The sequence below is a fragment of the Pteropus alecto genome, unplaced genomic scaffold (assembly GCF_000325575.1).
Source record: "Pteropus alecto unplaced genomic scaffold, ASM32557v1 scaffold72, whole genome shotgun sequence".
Taxonomy (NCBI): domain Eukaryota; kingdom Metazoa; phylum Chordata; class Mammalia; order Chiroptera; family Pteropodidae; genus Pteropus; species Pteropus alecto.
In genome coordinates, this window is record NW_006436811.1 from 616,273 (window position 1) to 634,295 (window position 18,023).

Here is an 18,023-nt window from a genome sequence, read left to right on the forward strand (position 1 = left end):
GAGGGAGGGAAGGAGAAAGTGCAGAAAGGAGGGAGGGAACATCCAAATTATTTAACCTATATTCTCAAAATTCCTAAAAATAATCTTTTATTTTTTCGACATATTTTGTCTAAAAAATTTGAAAACCACATTAAAATGTAAGACTTTAAAAATAATTTGAAATATGAAATTATTTTTTAGTAACATTTTCTAAATGAAGATAACTAAATATCCCATCAGATTAAAACATATGGGATAATGTAAACACGTCCTAGGGATCATACTCTCATTTAGGGGAAAAACAATTTAGTTATGCCTCTCTTCTACTATTCCTTTCTATAAGATAAGGTTATCTGTTAGTTTGTTTGTTTGTTTGTTTGTTTGTTTGTTGGGGTGGGGCCATGCTTATGCATTCATGTGAATACTGGACGGAGGGTGGGGTGGGGGTGCGGGACAAACTGATTCCATGTTGGTATGTGGATATTCACTGTCCTCTGTGACATATTGTTGGGGAAAATTCCCTTTCCAAAATGGGCATGGTTTACCCTGTTGGAATTTCTAGTTAATTTTAACAACTAATATTATTATATTTGGTCCTCTTGACTTACTCGGGAGCAGATAATGCCTTCTAGATGACTTGCTTTGACCTGAAATCAAGCTATCCTCAGGCTGCAGTGTTTTCCAGAGATCTAACTTCTAGTAGGTGGACCATTCTGTCCTTGGTAAAACCATGCTACACTTACACTCATTAATCTTTCTCTTTATCACAATACTTGTCTTCTTTTTGTGTTTGGCTTATTTCACTTAGCATAATGTCCTCCAGTTTCTCCAAGCTGTTGTTAATGGCTAATTTTCCTTGTTTGTTGTGGCCGAATAATATTCCTCTGTATGTGTGTGTGTGTGTGTGTGCACGCGTGTGTGTGTACCACATCTTCTAAATCCATTCAACAATCAATGGACATTTAGATTATTTTCATACCTATTTTAAATAATGTTTCAATGAACATGAAAGCACAGATATCTCAGTAATTGATTTTATTTCCTTTGAGTAGATACTCAGAAGAGGGATTGCTGTGTTGTATGGTAGTTATACTTTTAGTTTTTTGTAAAACCTCTGTGCTGTTTACCATAGTGGCTCTGACAAGTTACATTCCCACCAACAGTGTAAAAGAGTTTCCTTTTCACCATATCATTACCAACACTTGTTATCTTTTTTATGTATCCATCTAACAAGCATGGAGTGATATTTCATTGTGATTTGAATGAACTTTCCTGACGATTAGTGATGTTGAGCACCTTTTCATATCCCCTTTAGCCATTTGTATATCTTCTTTGGAAAAATGTCCAAGCAGGTCCTTTGCCTATTTTTTAATCAGACTGTTTTTCAGTTTGTTTATTAGTTGGTTTGTTTTGCTATTGATTTGTACGAGTTCCTTAGATATTTTGGAACCTCTTATCAAATATATTATTTAAAAATATTTTCTCCCATTCTGTAGGTAGATTTTTCTTGATTGTTTTTCCTTTACTGTGCAGAAGTTTTTTAGTTTGATATAGTCTCATTTATTTTTGCTTTTGTTGCCTGACCTTCTGGGGTGATATCCAAAAAATCATTACCACAGCCAATATCAAGGAGCTTTTCCCCTGTTTTATTCCAGGATTTCTATGTTTTCATGTCTTACATTTAAGTCCTTAATCCATTTTAAGTTGATTTTTGTGTATAGTCCAGTTTCGTTTCTTTACACGTGGCTATTCTGTTTTCCTAACATTTACTACAGAGACTATCTTTTCCCTACTGTGTATTCTTGACACCTTCGTCAAAGTAGTTGACTATATATGTGTGGGTTTATTTCTGGGTTCTTTATTCTGATCCATTAGCCTATGTGTTTGTTTTTATGCCAGCCATACTGTTTTAATGACTATAGCTTTGTAATATAGTTTGAATGCAGAAAGTGTGATGCCTCCAAATTTGTTCTTCTTTCTTTAAAAACAAATAGTTTGGGCTATTTAGGGCATTGTGTGGTTCCACACAAATTTTAAGGTTTTTTCTTTTTCTGTGAAAACTGACATTGGAATTTGGATGAGGATTGCATTGAATCTATAGTGCCTTGGGTACTATGGACATTTTGACAATATTAATTATTTCAGCCCATAAGAGGGGATATCCTTTCATATATTTATGTGTTCTTCAATTTCTTTTATCAATGTTTTATAGTTTTCAATGTATGGAAAGTTCAATTCTTGGTCAAATTTATTCATAAGTATTTTATTTTTTGATACTATTATAAATTGAATTGTTTTCTTTGTTTACTTCTTTGATAGACCATTGTTGTTATAAAGAAATGCAACTGGTTTTTTATGTTGATTTTCACCTCTTTGAACATGACATGCTCTATTTAATTACACTTTCAATTCCACATCTAATTTTCAATTAAGAACACTGCATGCTTGATTTCCATGACACTTCTAAATCTTATATCTTATATTGCATTAATTTTATATTTTATATCTTAATTTTATATCTTATATATTAATTTAAAAACCCTGTGTTATATTGTGTGTGTTTTGTATTTATTTCTCTCCTATACTTTATCTCTGGAGTACAAACACTAAGTCAAATTGTATCTGAATGCCTACTAAGAATAGAAGGTTTTCTATCATATAAGAGGTTCTTAATAAATGTGAACTTAATGGTGAAAAATCAGACCACAAATTTTTAAAAGGAGAATCAAAGATAAAATATATTAGTCTTCTTCTTATTATGAGATTCTTTCTATGTTTATCTAAAAAGTGTCAATATTCTGTGAGACAGATCTACAACTTATTCTGTTTTCTGATGAAAGAACATTGAAATAGTTACTTATAATGCTAACTGTTTATCTAAGCATATGCAGTCTTAATTTTTTTTTTTTACCTAAACACACTTTTATCTAACTCAAAACTCATTTGCAGAAGCTTCTCTTTCTGAAAGGATTAGTAAGTTCCAGGATTTCTTAAATTGCTATCATGTTATCATATGCCAAACACTGAAATAAATATCTTTCCTGCATAACTTCATTTACATATCCTCTAACATTATAATATGGGTTCTGCTATTTACAAAGTATTAGAGATGGGAAAAAAAAAAGTAAAACCTAGATACCTAGATGCAGAGGACTTTGTCTGCATCACATAGCAAGAGATGAATGAAACTGAAAAGTCTGCCCATGTAAATTTGACTCCAGTGCCTGTGAGCTTAAATATTATACCAAATTCAATCCTTAAAATTGTAAATAAATCTACACTGGGAAGAAAAAGGTAAATAATAGTTACAAAGAAGACAGGGGAAAATTTGACAAATCATAACAACATGACTTTCCAATATTGTTTTTTAATTTTCTCCATATTACTCTGAATAGTTATCCTAGATATATCCTAAATATAAAGGAAGGAAGTTTACAGTTTCATATATTTTTCTGAATAATATTCATTTAAAAAGATTTGAATATCATTGAAACCTTACCACCTTTACATCTGTCTTTAATATGGCTCTTTTTTAGTTCAATTTTTAGATGTCTTCTTGTAAAACTCATCTGAGCTTATTTTGAGGAAAGGAAACAAATTAAGGATTTATTTATAAACACTTTTTAAAAAAGATAACAGTTGCTATAATCATGTCTTAGCCATCTTAGATGAAAAGCTTGGATACATCTTTGACTATTTCATTCATCTGATTCCTTACATCAACAATAGTAAAAACAAACAAATAAAACAAACAAACAGAAAACTTAAGTAGAGGAAAAGAATACTGCCATGTTCAGGCATAGCCCTCACATAGGATTAAACTTTAGACTCTGACATACTGTACAAGGTCCTTCAAGCAACTCTAACATGTTTTTCTTCTTATAATCTGCCACTCTTCCCCTGTACGCTTTACAGTCTACGTGTGCCATTCCCTGAACATGTGCTACTTCATATGTCCGTGCTTTTATACACTCACTTCTCTCATCCTTGAATGCACATTTCCCACATCTTTGCCAGGTGAATACACATTTACAAATATTGGCACGATTTCAAGTTTGTAAGGAATATACCTCCTGGACTAGGCAAAATTAACACTTTATGGTCTGTGAAATCAGTAATTCGCAAACATGTATATAGTCTTTATCATACTGCATTTATAAAAGTAATAACTTAAAAATCTCTGTTTCCTCATTGAATGGCATATTCTGAATTGGAAAGACAATTGTTTGTCTATCTTTTAGTTAGTATACCTCATTTATACTTGGAATAAAATATTCAGTATATTATTATCTTAAATTTTGTGCATTCTATGGTCTCTAACAATCTGTGGATGGAGCAGGCATTTAATGTATTTTAATTTTAATGTATTGGCAAAATACTAATGAATAGCTAATTATAAATTGTGATCGACTATTAAATAAAAATTCAAATTTGTTAGAGTTGAAAGTTTAGAAAATGTAGCTAGATGGAAGGTTATTTAGATTTCTCTAATGAACAGATGTTGGTATATTTACCTTTTAAAATACTCCAAAATCTAGGTAAGGTTTATTTACTTTTTATTATAAAAATAATTTTTCTAGTTACTTTATCCTTTGATATCAAAAAACATTGTTTGAAATGTCACATAAATCAAATTTCTGAATTCATTTTTAAATAAGAGGTGTTTCTCCAGTGATGAAATGTCAACTTATATATTTCATACACTGTCAGCTTTTCCATATTGCTTAAGAAAAGGTCTGAATAAATACATAAAATATGTTCTAAACTTTAAAATCTGAAAATTTATTGGACATCTAAAAGAGTGTGCCACTCACTGACAATATTTTGTCTTCACTCTGATATTCATGGAATGACTCAAAGAATCTTTATGTCATAAAATTCTGACATAATAGAAAAAGAGAAAAGACAGTTGTCTAGTAAAAGACATCATAGAATTATGAGTGGTAAGAGTATATGTTAGCTATAGTTATGACACTAATTCATTATGGCCTATGATTTATCTCCTTCTACCATTTCATAAGAATTTATGAGTACATCTCCAGAAAATATCCCTGAACACTGTAATCATTAATTTATTACAGCAATATTTATCGAGCACTTAGCTGTGACCCTGTGTTGTTAGAATCTTGTAATGTTTTAATTTTCTTTAGTACATTGGCATGATAATACAACCTTAGCTGTGATTTGACTTTATCTTTTTGTAACAAACTGTCCCAAACTGGTTCAGACTCTTAGACCTCTATAGCAAAATCCTCCCTGAAATCCTTACTTTGTATTTCTCCACCACTATACTCATTTTACATGAGCCACATGTGCCTTTTCCAAGCTCAACTCAAATCATTCATTCTGCTCAATAACGTTGAAATTTCAATGTTTATAAAATCAACTTACATGCAATTAATGCATTTCAACATTTGCCCACAACAATTTTTCTACTATTGTGATATAGTTTGCCTTTTTCATGCATAAGCCAGATTTTAAGCAATTTTCTTAAAAGAAAATTGTGCACTGAACCCCAAGTAAAATACTGAAGAGATGCTAGGTAAACAGAAATTATGTGGAAGATTTCTACTTTTTGCTAAGATAAAGGAACCAAATTATTCCCCCGTGTGAAAGAACTGAAAAGCTGGAGAAATATATGAAACAACAGTGTTCAGGTAATTATTTTTGAGAGACAGGAAACAAATAAATTGAACCCTGTACTGGATTGAATAGTGCTCTGTCAGAATCCACGTCCACCTGGAATATGTAAATGTGATTTTATTTGGATATAGGGTATTTGCAGATGTAATCAAGTAATGATGAGAACACACTGGGTTATAGTGGACCTTAATTCAATGGCTGGCTTCCTTAAAAAGAGGAAAATTTGGAAGCAGAGATAAACAGAGAGAATACCATGTGAAGAAAAAATACAGAGATTGGAGTTATACTACTATAAACTAAGAAATGCCAAGTATCGCTGGCAATCACCCAAATCTAGGAAGAAGTAAGGAAACATACTCCAGAGTCTTAAGAGAGAGCATGACCATGCCTACCTCTTGATTTCAGACCTGCAGCCTCCAGAACACAATAAATTTATTTTGTTTTAAACCATCTAAATTTGTGGTAATTTGTTACAGCAGCCCTAGGAAATTAATCCAAGCCTTGAGATTGCCACACTTCACTCTCTGGGGAGATTCCAGATTGCAGCTCAGAAAAAGATACTCCAGGTAGAACTTGATAATCTCCCCAATTATCACCAGGGAGCTGGAAGATTCCAGGAGATTCAAGACTGATGAAGTATTAGAGCATTTCAAGAGAGAATAGGAGAAGTCCAGTAATCTGCAGAGGACTCCCCTGAATCTTTATCCGAGTACTAATCAGCACAATTGTATGAGAAAAATACCCCACAAGCAGTAAGGAACAATTCAAAAAGAACATAAATATAAATCTCTGGACCTCACACATTACCAGAACTTGCTCATGTTCTAATTCTCCAGAGCGGAATATCTGATAATTCACAAGGTATCATACAGAGTAATCAGAAACTCCTTGGGAGTGGAGCTAATTAGCCATAAACTAAACTAAATTCCTTATCTATATAACAAAGCAAGCCTTGAATTGTCAAAAACCCTATCAGACTTATAAAGAAGAAAGAAAATAGGGCCCAATTAAAATTGAACTAGAAATGACAGAGATTACAGAACTAGTAGAAAAGGATTTTTAAGAGTTTTATTAGACTTCCAGCTTCATCTCTTGACATGTAAAAAGGCTGGAAGTCATCAAAGTCATCCTTACAAGAAAAAAGCTGAACAAATAGAAAATCAATGCCTCTTCTGAGCCCCAGCAGGGTCCTAAGGTCACAGGGTAAAACATAATGTCAAAATCCACAGAGACTGGAGAATCCAGAGAAACAGCCAAGGTCTGATTAGACAGGACTGAAGCTGTTGGAGTGAGAAATTGATAAGAACAATTAAAAGATAATGATGAAAATCACATGATATCACTTATATATGGGATATAAACCCAAAAGCAACAAATGAACAGGACAAGCAAAGACTAGTGATTACCAGAGGGGAGCAGGGAGGGAGGAGGGAGGAGGTAGACAGGGTAAAGGGGGTCAAATATGCGGTGACAGAAAGAAATCTAACTGTGGGAGGGGAACACGCAATACAATATATATATACCTTCCTGTTAAATTGTACTCCTGACACTTACTGGATTTCGTTAACCAATGTCACCAAAATAAATAAGTAAATAAATAATCAAAAATAAATTTTTAAAAAGATAATGATGAATTGCCGGAAGCTGATAGTGGATTAGCATGGAAGTGAGAAGCTCACACTTTCTTGGATTTTACCACTGGAAACACTGCAAGGTCATGTGGTAAAGATCTGAGAAAGGTAAGTTCATGGTTCCAGCAGGGGAAAGAGAAGAATAATCATGATGAAATACACTGACAGTGTTCTCTATCACAAAGGCCTGCTCTGCAAAAGGAAAAGACACTGCCAGAGTTTTATCCCACTTGGAAGAAAGGCGCTTTTCCATTTTTTGCCCTCTGGAGCTTTTATGTGTCAGCTAGTAGAATAAAAATGTTAAATGCTGAGAAGCACTTGTGATGGTTACATGCTAGGGACACAGGCCTACAAATGACCAATATTTAATCCTAAATATAGAATACTTTCCCCTTATACACACCTTACCAGTACAGAAACAGAGATCCACTGTAATAATGATAGATTTCAGGTGAAAAAGCCACAACTCTCAGAGGAATACTTAGGGAGGGCCCGGAACAACAGGAGAGATGAAAACTAGGGCACTAGAGAAATGTGAAGCCTTTGGCGCCTACAGATCCACTAAACATTAAACACAATAAAACTCTTAGTCAGATTAACATAAAACCTACCACCGAAAGACGATTTCAGTTTTTATCACCCAGTACATTCTGATTGGCATTCCATATATAATTGTGAGGCACATTAAAGAGCAAAACAAGTAAATACATTAAATCTGAAACAACAAAGCACGCATGAGAAGCAGACTCACATTTGACACAGATGTTGGAAGCCAGGGAATTTAAAATTCACAATCTAAAACAAGAATAATTAATACATTAAGAGATCTAATGAAAAAGTAGACAACATGTAAGAAACAGATGGATAATTTAAGCAGAGATAAAAACTCTGAGAGAATCAAAAGGAAATGTTAGAATTCAAAACTACTAAAATGGAAATGAAGCTTTTGATGGTATCAACAGTAGACTACATTTGGCTGAGTAAAGAATCAGTGAACTTGAAGAAAGGTAATAAAAACTTCCCAAACTAAAATGCAAAGAGAAAATGAATGGAAAAAAAAAAAAGAAATACAGAATAGAATATCCAAGAACAACTATGGGACAATTTCAAAAGATATAAATACATATAATTGGAACACAAAAGAACAAGAAAGAAGAAAAAAAAAAAATACTGGAAATAATAAATGACCAAAATTTTTGCAGAATTAATGACACACACACACACACACACAACCACAGATTCAGAAATCTCAGAGAACTTCAAGCCTGAAAAATAGCAAAATATCTATACTTAGAAATATAACAAAGTGCCAAAGCCAAAAAAGAAATAGAAAGTCTTTGAAATAAGATGGAAAAGAAAGCAAAACAATAAACATCTTACCTGTAGTGAAACAAGAATTAGTATTACAGCCAATTTCTCATCATCAGCCATACAAACAAATTGCTAAGTGAAAAGAGCCAGTTTGAAAAGGACTAATATAATATAATGTAAACCTAAAAATTAAAGGCTAACGTGAGAGGCAACAAGTCTTTACTTGAGATCCAAAAGAATAGCTATTCGGGAAGCACTGATTCAGGTAGAAACCCAAATAGTGTTCAGTGAAGGTAAAGAGTAGTTATGAAAAAGGGAGGGGAATATAACATGAATAGAAGGAAGGATTTTCTATGGGTGCTAATAAGCTAAGGAAGGAATTTCTATTGGTGCAGATAAACTAACATAGTGATGCTAATTCTAAAGAATGTGTTTGAGTTTTAGTCTGGTAGTCACAGTTGGTGTCCTGTTATCTTTACAAACAGTTATTTGGAATACAGTGCTGTTTTAGGCCCAATCCAAGAGTATTTTGCCCAGTTTAAACATTCCAAAGTTTTGAGGAATAAAACATAAAAGGCAGTTCCTCTGGGATGGCAGCTCTGAGTCCAGTTTAAAGTGGCTTTCTTTATATTTTTTAAAATAACAATTATAATTACATGATATTCTGAGAAAGGCAAAACTACAGCAGCGATAAGAGATCTGTGGTTTCCAGACACTAAGAGGTGGAGGGAATGTTGACAGTATAAAGCACTGGGCATGTTTTAGTGACGAAACTGTTCTATTAAATATTATAATGGTGGCTACATGACATTATATATTTGTCAAAACCCATAGAATTTTATAATGTAAGTGAACATTATTGTATGAAAATTAAATATATATATTTAGGAACCAAGGATGATGTGGAGAATGTAGACAAAACAATCTAATTTTACTACAAATGGATTAAAGTATCTTACTGAAGGAGGTAGGGGGAAAGTGATGACATAAGTAACTTAGGAAATAAGTGGAATCTTTAATACTAAAGGCAAAAGGAACTGTCAATAAATTAGCAATATACTCTCTTTGAAAACATCGCTTCCCGTGTGGGTATGGGTTTATAATTCTGATACCACTACACACGTATATTGGCATTAAGTAATGGCTATAGTTCTGAGCCACATTTCTCATTTTTGGAGTAGGAATTTCAAAATAAATAAGGAGAGGAAGCAAGAATGATTCGTGTAATAATAGACTGGCATTTGATCTATCTATATGAACTTGGTTTAGTTGGTTTGGGTGGGTATGACAAAATACTACACGCTGGATAACTTATACAAAAATTTCTCACAATTCTGGAGGCTGGAAGGTCAAGATCAGGGCACCAGCATAGTCACATGAAAGCCCTCTTCCAAGCTGTAGACTTGTATCCTCACATGGTGTAAGGATTACTTTGTGGGATCACTTTTATAAGAGTACTAATCCCAATTATGAAGGCTCTATTCTCATGATTTAGGCAGCTCCCAAATGCCTTACCTCCTAATACCACCACACTGGCCATTAGGATTTCAACATATCAATATTGGAGGTGACACAAACATTCACACTATAACAGAACTCATGTTTAGCTCAATATAGGTACCGATGGCATCTATAAATATGTGTATATACATGGCATAGTATGCACACATGCACATCCTCGTTCTACCACCCAAAGAGCCTAGAAACAACTTCATCCCAGTAGCACAAGCATACCTAGTACCCATTATTTCTAATATCATAGTTTCCAACACAATTCTAAATTAAGAGGAACCATTTCCTTGGATAAATGGTTGATTCTAGACCTGGGACAGAAAATATACACAATGAAACTGGAGTATTTTGTAGTGCCAGAAATTTAAAAATGTTCAAATATAAACCCCACAAAGATGGTGTTTTATCAAAGAGACAGAGGAGACAACTGAAAGCTCCCAATGGCAAAGCTGAAATAATTTGAACAAAATAAATACATTGTAAATTACTCGTCCGTGAGTTTAAATAAATATCCAAAGTTCATAATGATATAAATGTTAAACAAATACATGGAGAAGTAAGGACAAATCTCTTATGCAATATAATTTCAAATAACTCATCATTCTATAAATGTAGGCTGCACATAGTGGCTCTTTACCAAAAAGTACAGTATAGAAAGAGAAATCAAAACAATAGCCGTAGAGTTGAGAAATCTGACAAAATCTCTTTATCAAGGTCCACATCAATAGTGATGTCATTTTGATAGTTTGCACTCTCAATATAATAAAAATAACATTTACGCTTCTGTGGTCTTCTTCTAGAAACAGATAACCCCAATGTAATCTGAAGAAAAAAAAATACACAAAGCGTAATTGAAGGAATTTTACAAAATATCTGAACAGTGCACCTGAAACTGGCAAAGTTATGAAAAACAAGGAATATCTGAAAAGCCGTCACAGCTCACAGGAGCCTAAGGAGACAATATTATTAACTGTAGTATGGTATCCTGTACTGGGTCCTCAAAGATAAAAGAGGCCTTTGGCAAAAATTAAGGAAATATAAACAAACTATGGAATTTAGTTAATAATAATGTATAGATTATTTTAACAAGTGTGCCACATGATATGAGGTGTTGATAATAGAAGAAATTAGATGTGACCATGGATATAAGCAAACCCTCTGCACTATCTTTATAACTTCTATACAAATCTAAGCATGTTCCAAAATAAAATTTCATTTAAAAGAGTTATTTTAACTGCATTCTATATATTCATGTTAGATAAAAGACTGAACATGTTAAGTAGAGAAATGAAAGATATTTTTAAAAATCCCTGATTCAAATATATAATGGTAAGTACAATGAGATGAAGATAAATGGGATTGACAATACTTTAGATAGTACAGAAGAGAGAATTAGTGAATTTGTAGACAGAAATATAAAGTCTCCAAAATGAATGATAGACAACAGAATAGCATTTCCTGTTCCTTTCTGTCTAATGAGGTATAATTTAATAAAAGTTCACTGTGTATGAAAAACATAATCAGAAAAGTTTTCTTTATCTCAGTACTTTATTTCCTTCTATTGTCTCATTCTTGATTTGGGCTTATAAATTTGCATTCTTTTAAAACTCCACTTCTTATGCCCTTTCTTTTGTGAAAACTCTCTTATCCACCAACCACCTACTTAATTTTCCTCTTGGGAATCCTTTTCTATCTCTATGTATGTCCTTATCCAACTATATATCTTAGTAATGTGTATAAATGTTCACATCTCTTTTAATAAACTTCTTAATTGTTGTGAGTCAAATTTCTTCTGATTCAACTGTATCACACAGGTCCCACCACAGTGTTTGAAAATATACATATATCTCTTATTTGCATATCTTTAAAGCAGTATTATCATGGGTTGATGCATACCAACTTATTTTTAAACTCCTGCCACTTAGGGGTCAGTGGGACCCAACAGGTACTAAATGGTTATTTAAATTACTACCATATTATGACAAAAAAGTTAAGAAAAATTAAATCTACATATTTTGATATCATAATTTTAATAATTTTATGCAAAAGATATGGTGAGTAAGCAAACTAATGCATGGACTTCTGATATCATATGTAAATTTTCTTATAAAAATTCTTTTATATCTTATCACAGGTGAGACTGAAATGAGATTCTATTGTATTTCAGATTTATTCCCTTACATGGCTATTTTTACATTCTCCCATTGTCCTTTGAACTGAGATATGTTCTTTTATTAATTTTCTTGATATAATTAGTACACAGAATTGAAATCTTATTTGCATATTTTGGAAAGTCCCTTTAAGTTCAGAGTCCTTAAAAACCTAATTACTAAAGAAATATCATTTTCTCCTGAATATATGCTGCAACTTGCTGACTACTCATCAGCAAAAGAATATCTATACTATTAAGCCTTGTTCTTCTATTTTACAAATTCAACAGTATATTCTTTGGAGTTTTATATGTGATAAGCCCATTTCGCCCTTTCTGATCTGATGCAATGGGGAAATAATTCCTTGACCGTTGGGATAATTCTTGGGGAAGAGGAGAATATGTAGAATTATTCGCACTGTTTAATCATTTGAGAGTTCACAGGAGAGATTGCTAAAGCAGAGATGAGAAGCACTCTGTAAAGTCAGTTTTAAACAAGCTTTAATACAGGGAACAGGAAACTTTAGGCTTGCAATATCATATATATATATTCTCACTTAATTTATATGTAGGTAGATAAGATACTTGGAAAATCTGTAATCTGCACCATTGTCTATAATTTTAAAAAGAAATAATACAGTGCCTTATCTGAATTGTAGATCATCTAGAATATTTTGCTGTTTGTTTACTAAGCTTTTGTAAGCCCTCTGACTTGAAAGTTTGGAAAATATTATTTTTGTACAACATTAGCAAAAATTCCCATTGTCATTTAAAATCTTATAACTGCTTTCTTCCTAAGTTTTGTGTAGTAGTACCATGAGCTAGATTAAAAAAGAAAAAAACTGTTTATTTTTTTGAAATACATCGTTCATAGAGGTTTTATTTATATAAAATGTCATAATGATTTGATGATAATTTATATTGCATGTCAGTAATAATTCAACATTTCCACTATAATTTACAGTAATTAAAAGATAGGCTGAATATGTTAAAAGAAATTCATTCATAAAGTTGATTATGTTTCCAAACTTGAGAACATAAAGATGATATATTTTGAGTCATATTTTCACGTTAGTTCCTCATCAAGAAGAGATGCTAATAAATCATCCAGCTAGTATAAAGATTTTGAGCTATATAACTTAGGATTATGTACTGGTTTGCACAGCAGAGAAATGTTTTAACACGTATAATGTATTTTAAATGAAATAAAAGCCACGTTTAGGAAATTATTTCAACTTCATATAGCTAATGAAATAACTTTAAAGGTGAAAATACTCCTTTGAGAATTGTTAGGTTTTGGTCTGGCCTTTTGATTTTTTATAGAGCTATTAATATAGCCCTTTACTGTTGCTTGTGTTCTTTTAACTTACATTAAAATAAATATCTGGACCTAGATTATTAAGCATATTTATTTTATATCTAAGCATTTAATGCAGCAGCCATTTCATGAGAAAGAATCTAGGGCAGAAAGCATTTTAGGAGAAAAACTGAGACTTTCTCAAGAAAAAACATATCACAACACTTAGTGTGCTTTTTAAAAATATCATGGACTTATGATGTAGATCTGTGGTAATCCATTTTTTAAAAAATTACTACCTTTATTCTAACATAAGCTCCTTTGCAGAAAAAGTGTGTATTATGGGTTGAAATGTGTCTCTCAAAAAGATATGTTGAAGTCTTAATAGTACCTCAAAATGTGAACTTATTTGGAAATAGAGTTGCTGCAGATATAATTGGTTAAGATGCATCATTTGAATCAGGACAGACCCTTAATCCAACATCACTGCTCTCCTTATAAGAAGACTTTATAAAGATTCCTGGAAGAACTCTACGTGAAGATGGAAGCAGGGATTGGAGTTATGCAGCTGCAAACTAAGGCATGCCAGGGATTTGCAGCCGCCACCCGAAACTAAGAAGAGGCAAAGAAGGATGCTTTCTACTCAAATATCAGAGGGGGCATGGTCCTGCTGACACCTTAATGTCAGATTCTAGCCTCCAGAACTGAGACAATAAACGTCTTTTTTATATAGTAATACTTTATTACCATAGCCCTGTGAAAGACAAGTATTTAAAAATTTCTCAGCATTTGAAAATATATATGAGTAAATGAAGCGTTATATGTATACACACACACACACACACACACACACACACAGAGGAGACATATATGGGTGTGTACATACATATATACACACATATCTACACATATGTGTACTACATATGTGCATCTATATTTTATGTATATGAGATTAGTCATACATGTGTGTCTATGTGTACTTAAGTACATATGTATATATATAAATGTATACTTAAGTCACTGACTTAAAATTTCTAGAGTTGAGAGTCTAGGAATTTGTATTTTTTATTGTGTCCCAGACAATTCTAATGTACACATGTTTGAGAACAATTGTTTTATGTCATGCTGACCTACTACAAATATTACTGATATATCTAATATTATTACTGCTACAGAAATAGTTCCCAAGATACTTCTGTAAACTGCTTAATTAGCTGTTCTGTACTATAGCATTTTGTGATCAAAAGGGTCTAAACAATTTTACTTAATATATCCCCTCCTTGGACATTTATGATATATATTAGCAATAATGTAGATATAAAAATTATGCATAATAATTAAGATATTTCTCATCTCTGCACTTTTCTTATATCCCAAATCCTACAGCCTTTGAGTTAAAAACCCTGCTGCTACAGAAAGCATTTGTCTTCCCTTTTTTGGGAAATGGGGACGGTCACCAAAGGAATTCAAAGAGATGAAAGCAACCAGCTTAGTTTTTACAATTAAATAATCTGGGAAACTAAGTTCTTTTAATTTGTAGGAACTTTTTTTTTCTTTTTCTTGAGCAAAAGAAAAAAAAAATGCAACTTAGAACACTGTGAATCAGAGAGCAGAAGATCTCAATAGATAGATCAAGTTCATAGAATATAAAATGGAGTTGGGAAATATGTGTGACTGTATAAGTGCCAATTCCACTACCCCGCCCTCAGCCCCCGGAATTGACCAGCTCATGAATAAAAGAGTTGAGGGAAACTACACAAACATCAGAATGACTAAAATAATATATATGTCTATATTGACAATAACGCATTATGAAGGAGAAGATATGAATAAACTAGGTATCCCATACATTGCTGGTGGACATGTAAAATGGTACAGCCTCTCTAAAACCTCATTCGACATTTTCAAATAAAATTAAACACATACCTATCTTATGACTCAGTGATAACACCAGTTGGCACTTATCTTAGAAAGATTAAAACTATGTTCTCAAAAATGTACATAGTAGTTTTATTTGTACTAACAAAAATGGAAAGAAAAAGTTATCCTTCAACATTGAATGATTAAACAAATGTAGTATAACCAGGCCATTGAAAACTACTTATCAATAAAAAAAAGCAAAATATTAATTGATACACACAACCTGGACAGATTTCAAGAACACTAGGTTGAATGAAAAAAAGCCAATTGTAAAAGGCTTCTTAAGTATGGTCACATTTATATATATATATATTAGCAATAAATTGACAATTTATTTTTAAATTGACAAAAGTAGAGAGATAGAAAACAGATTAGTGGTTTCTAGTAGTTAAGTTGGGGGAGAAAGCTGTCAGTACTATTAACAGAATGAGGAAGCTGTTAGTACTATTAACAGAATGAGGAAGATGTTTTGTGGTGATGGGCCATTCTGTGTCTTGGATATTCGTAGTAGTGTAAATCTACACATGAGATAAAATTTCACAGAATAACATACATACATACACACATACACACAAACGAGTACATGCAAAAATGAGAGAATTCTGAATAAAGTCTACAGATTTGTTAATATTTTACTAAATCAATGTCTTAGTTATGATATTTCACTATAGTTATATACAGTGTTACCATTGGAGTAATATATGTGATGGATACACACTTGAGTGAGTGAGTCCATAATTATTTCAAAATAACAAGTTAAAAAACAAAGAAATAAAAGATGGTGGCAGATCAATTTGGTCTGTGAGCCATGTTTGCTGACCCATGACCCAAGAGGCGATATATTTCTCAATCACAGATTATAAAACTGACACAGAAGTTAAATCAATCTTATTAATTAACAAGAAAGAGTTGTGACGAGAGATATATAAAATTAAATACAATATGCATCTCTGAAAAGAGGTGCCTCACTCCAATATATCTATATTCTCTGTGTGGAGGTATGATGAAAACACTTGAATAAATTCTGGAATAACTTGAAAGCAGAGGTGCCAAGGCCTTGCTACTCAGAATGCATTCCCATGTCACAGTTGGCAAGGAAGTTGCAGAGGAGCGATATTTGACCAATTGGTCCATGTAAATGGTTCTGAAAGCAGCTCTCCAAGTTCCAAGATATGAGGGAATTATGCATGTAAAAGCACCAAGACTGTTCCCTTTCCTCGAGACATGCTAGACATGAACTAAATAAATCCTTGAGGTGGATCATAGGTCTCCACAGCTGGCTTAGCATAGACAGAGGTCTGTATGCATCATGTAGTCTAGGTTATAATGCAATAAGGACATCCCTTCACACGGAAACAAAAATTTAGTGACCAAACACAAAAATAAATTTACTTTTTGCTCACACTACTTGCCCAGTGCAGATTGGCAAAGGGTTCTGCTCATCATTGTTCCTCAGAGTCCCACGCTAAAACAGGATCCATTTTGAAATGTGCTTTCACAGTCACCTTGGCAGAAAGAAAATTCTGTTAACGTCTTGCATAAGCAATTAAATAATTAAGCCACAAACAGGTACATTTTGTTTCCATTAATTTTTCATTCACTAAGACTAGTTAAACCCCCAAACCCAATCCCAGTCCTGTCTATGGTGAGCCTAGAGGGAGCGACAAGACTGAAAGATTACCAATGTGCAGATCCCTTAAAATTGAGATGAAATAAAAGTCTGTAGAAATACAAATAAGTAGTTGATAAATGGTCACGGGGAAGGGGAGCACGGCATAGGGAATGCAGTCAGCATTTATGTATTGGCTAGGAGAAGAGCGAGAGGAGAGAAAGAGCAATCAGGGAGATCATTTTATAAACCATATAAATGTCTAACCAATGTACGGTATACTTTAAACTAACAATAAATTTTTTTAAAAAATTTTGTCATTCTTAATATCATCAAAACAAATCTATAGACAGCTTACAAATACAAAGAACAAAATGAATTTTTATTCTCTCCATGTGAACACTTTGTCAGTAACGAGGTGCCCCATTTCTACCACTCTATGTACCTGGCAGGGGAGAGTGAGATGTGAACTGTGCTACTGACTTGTGGTTGTGTATCTTTTACACAAAGTATTTTAGGAATCCTTTACGAAGACCAGATAACTGTGTAATAAACTGTTTTATCACTGAATACTTATTGATACGTTTTAAGAATCTTATGTTTCACAGAACACAATGTGGAAAATGCTCTTAAAATACTGAGTGTGGAATATACTAGGGATAAACTCTCTTCTCAAACTTTTATTCAAATAATACCAGTAAATGTTTTCTCATTCTGCAAACATGGAAACACCTTACCTTTACCTCATTATTTTACTGAAGAAAGGAAATAAGTGCATCATAAAATGTAAATCAGATGTTCAGTTAAGGATTTTAAAAAAGCTAATTTAAAAATATACCCAATAATTATAAATAAAGTAATTGTAAAATTAAACAAATTGGTATATCAAAATTTGAGGGTAGACCATGAATTAATCAGATAGCTGGGGTAATTTGGATGGTTAGTATAGATGGAACTGTTCTATCTTGTTGC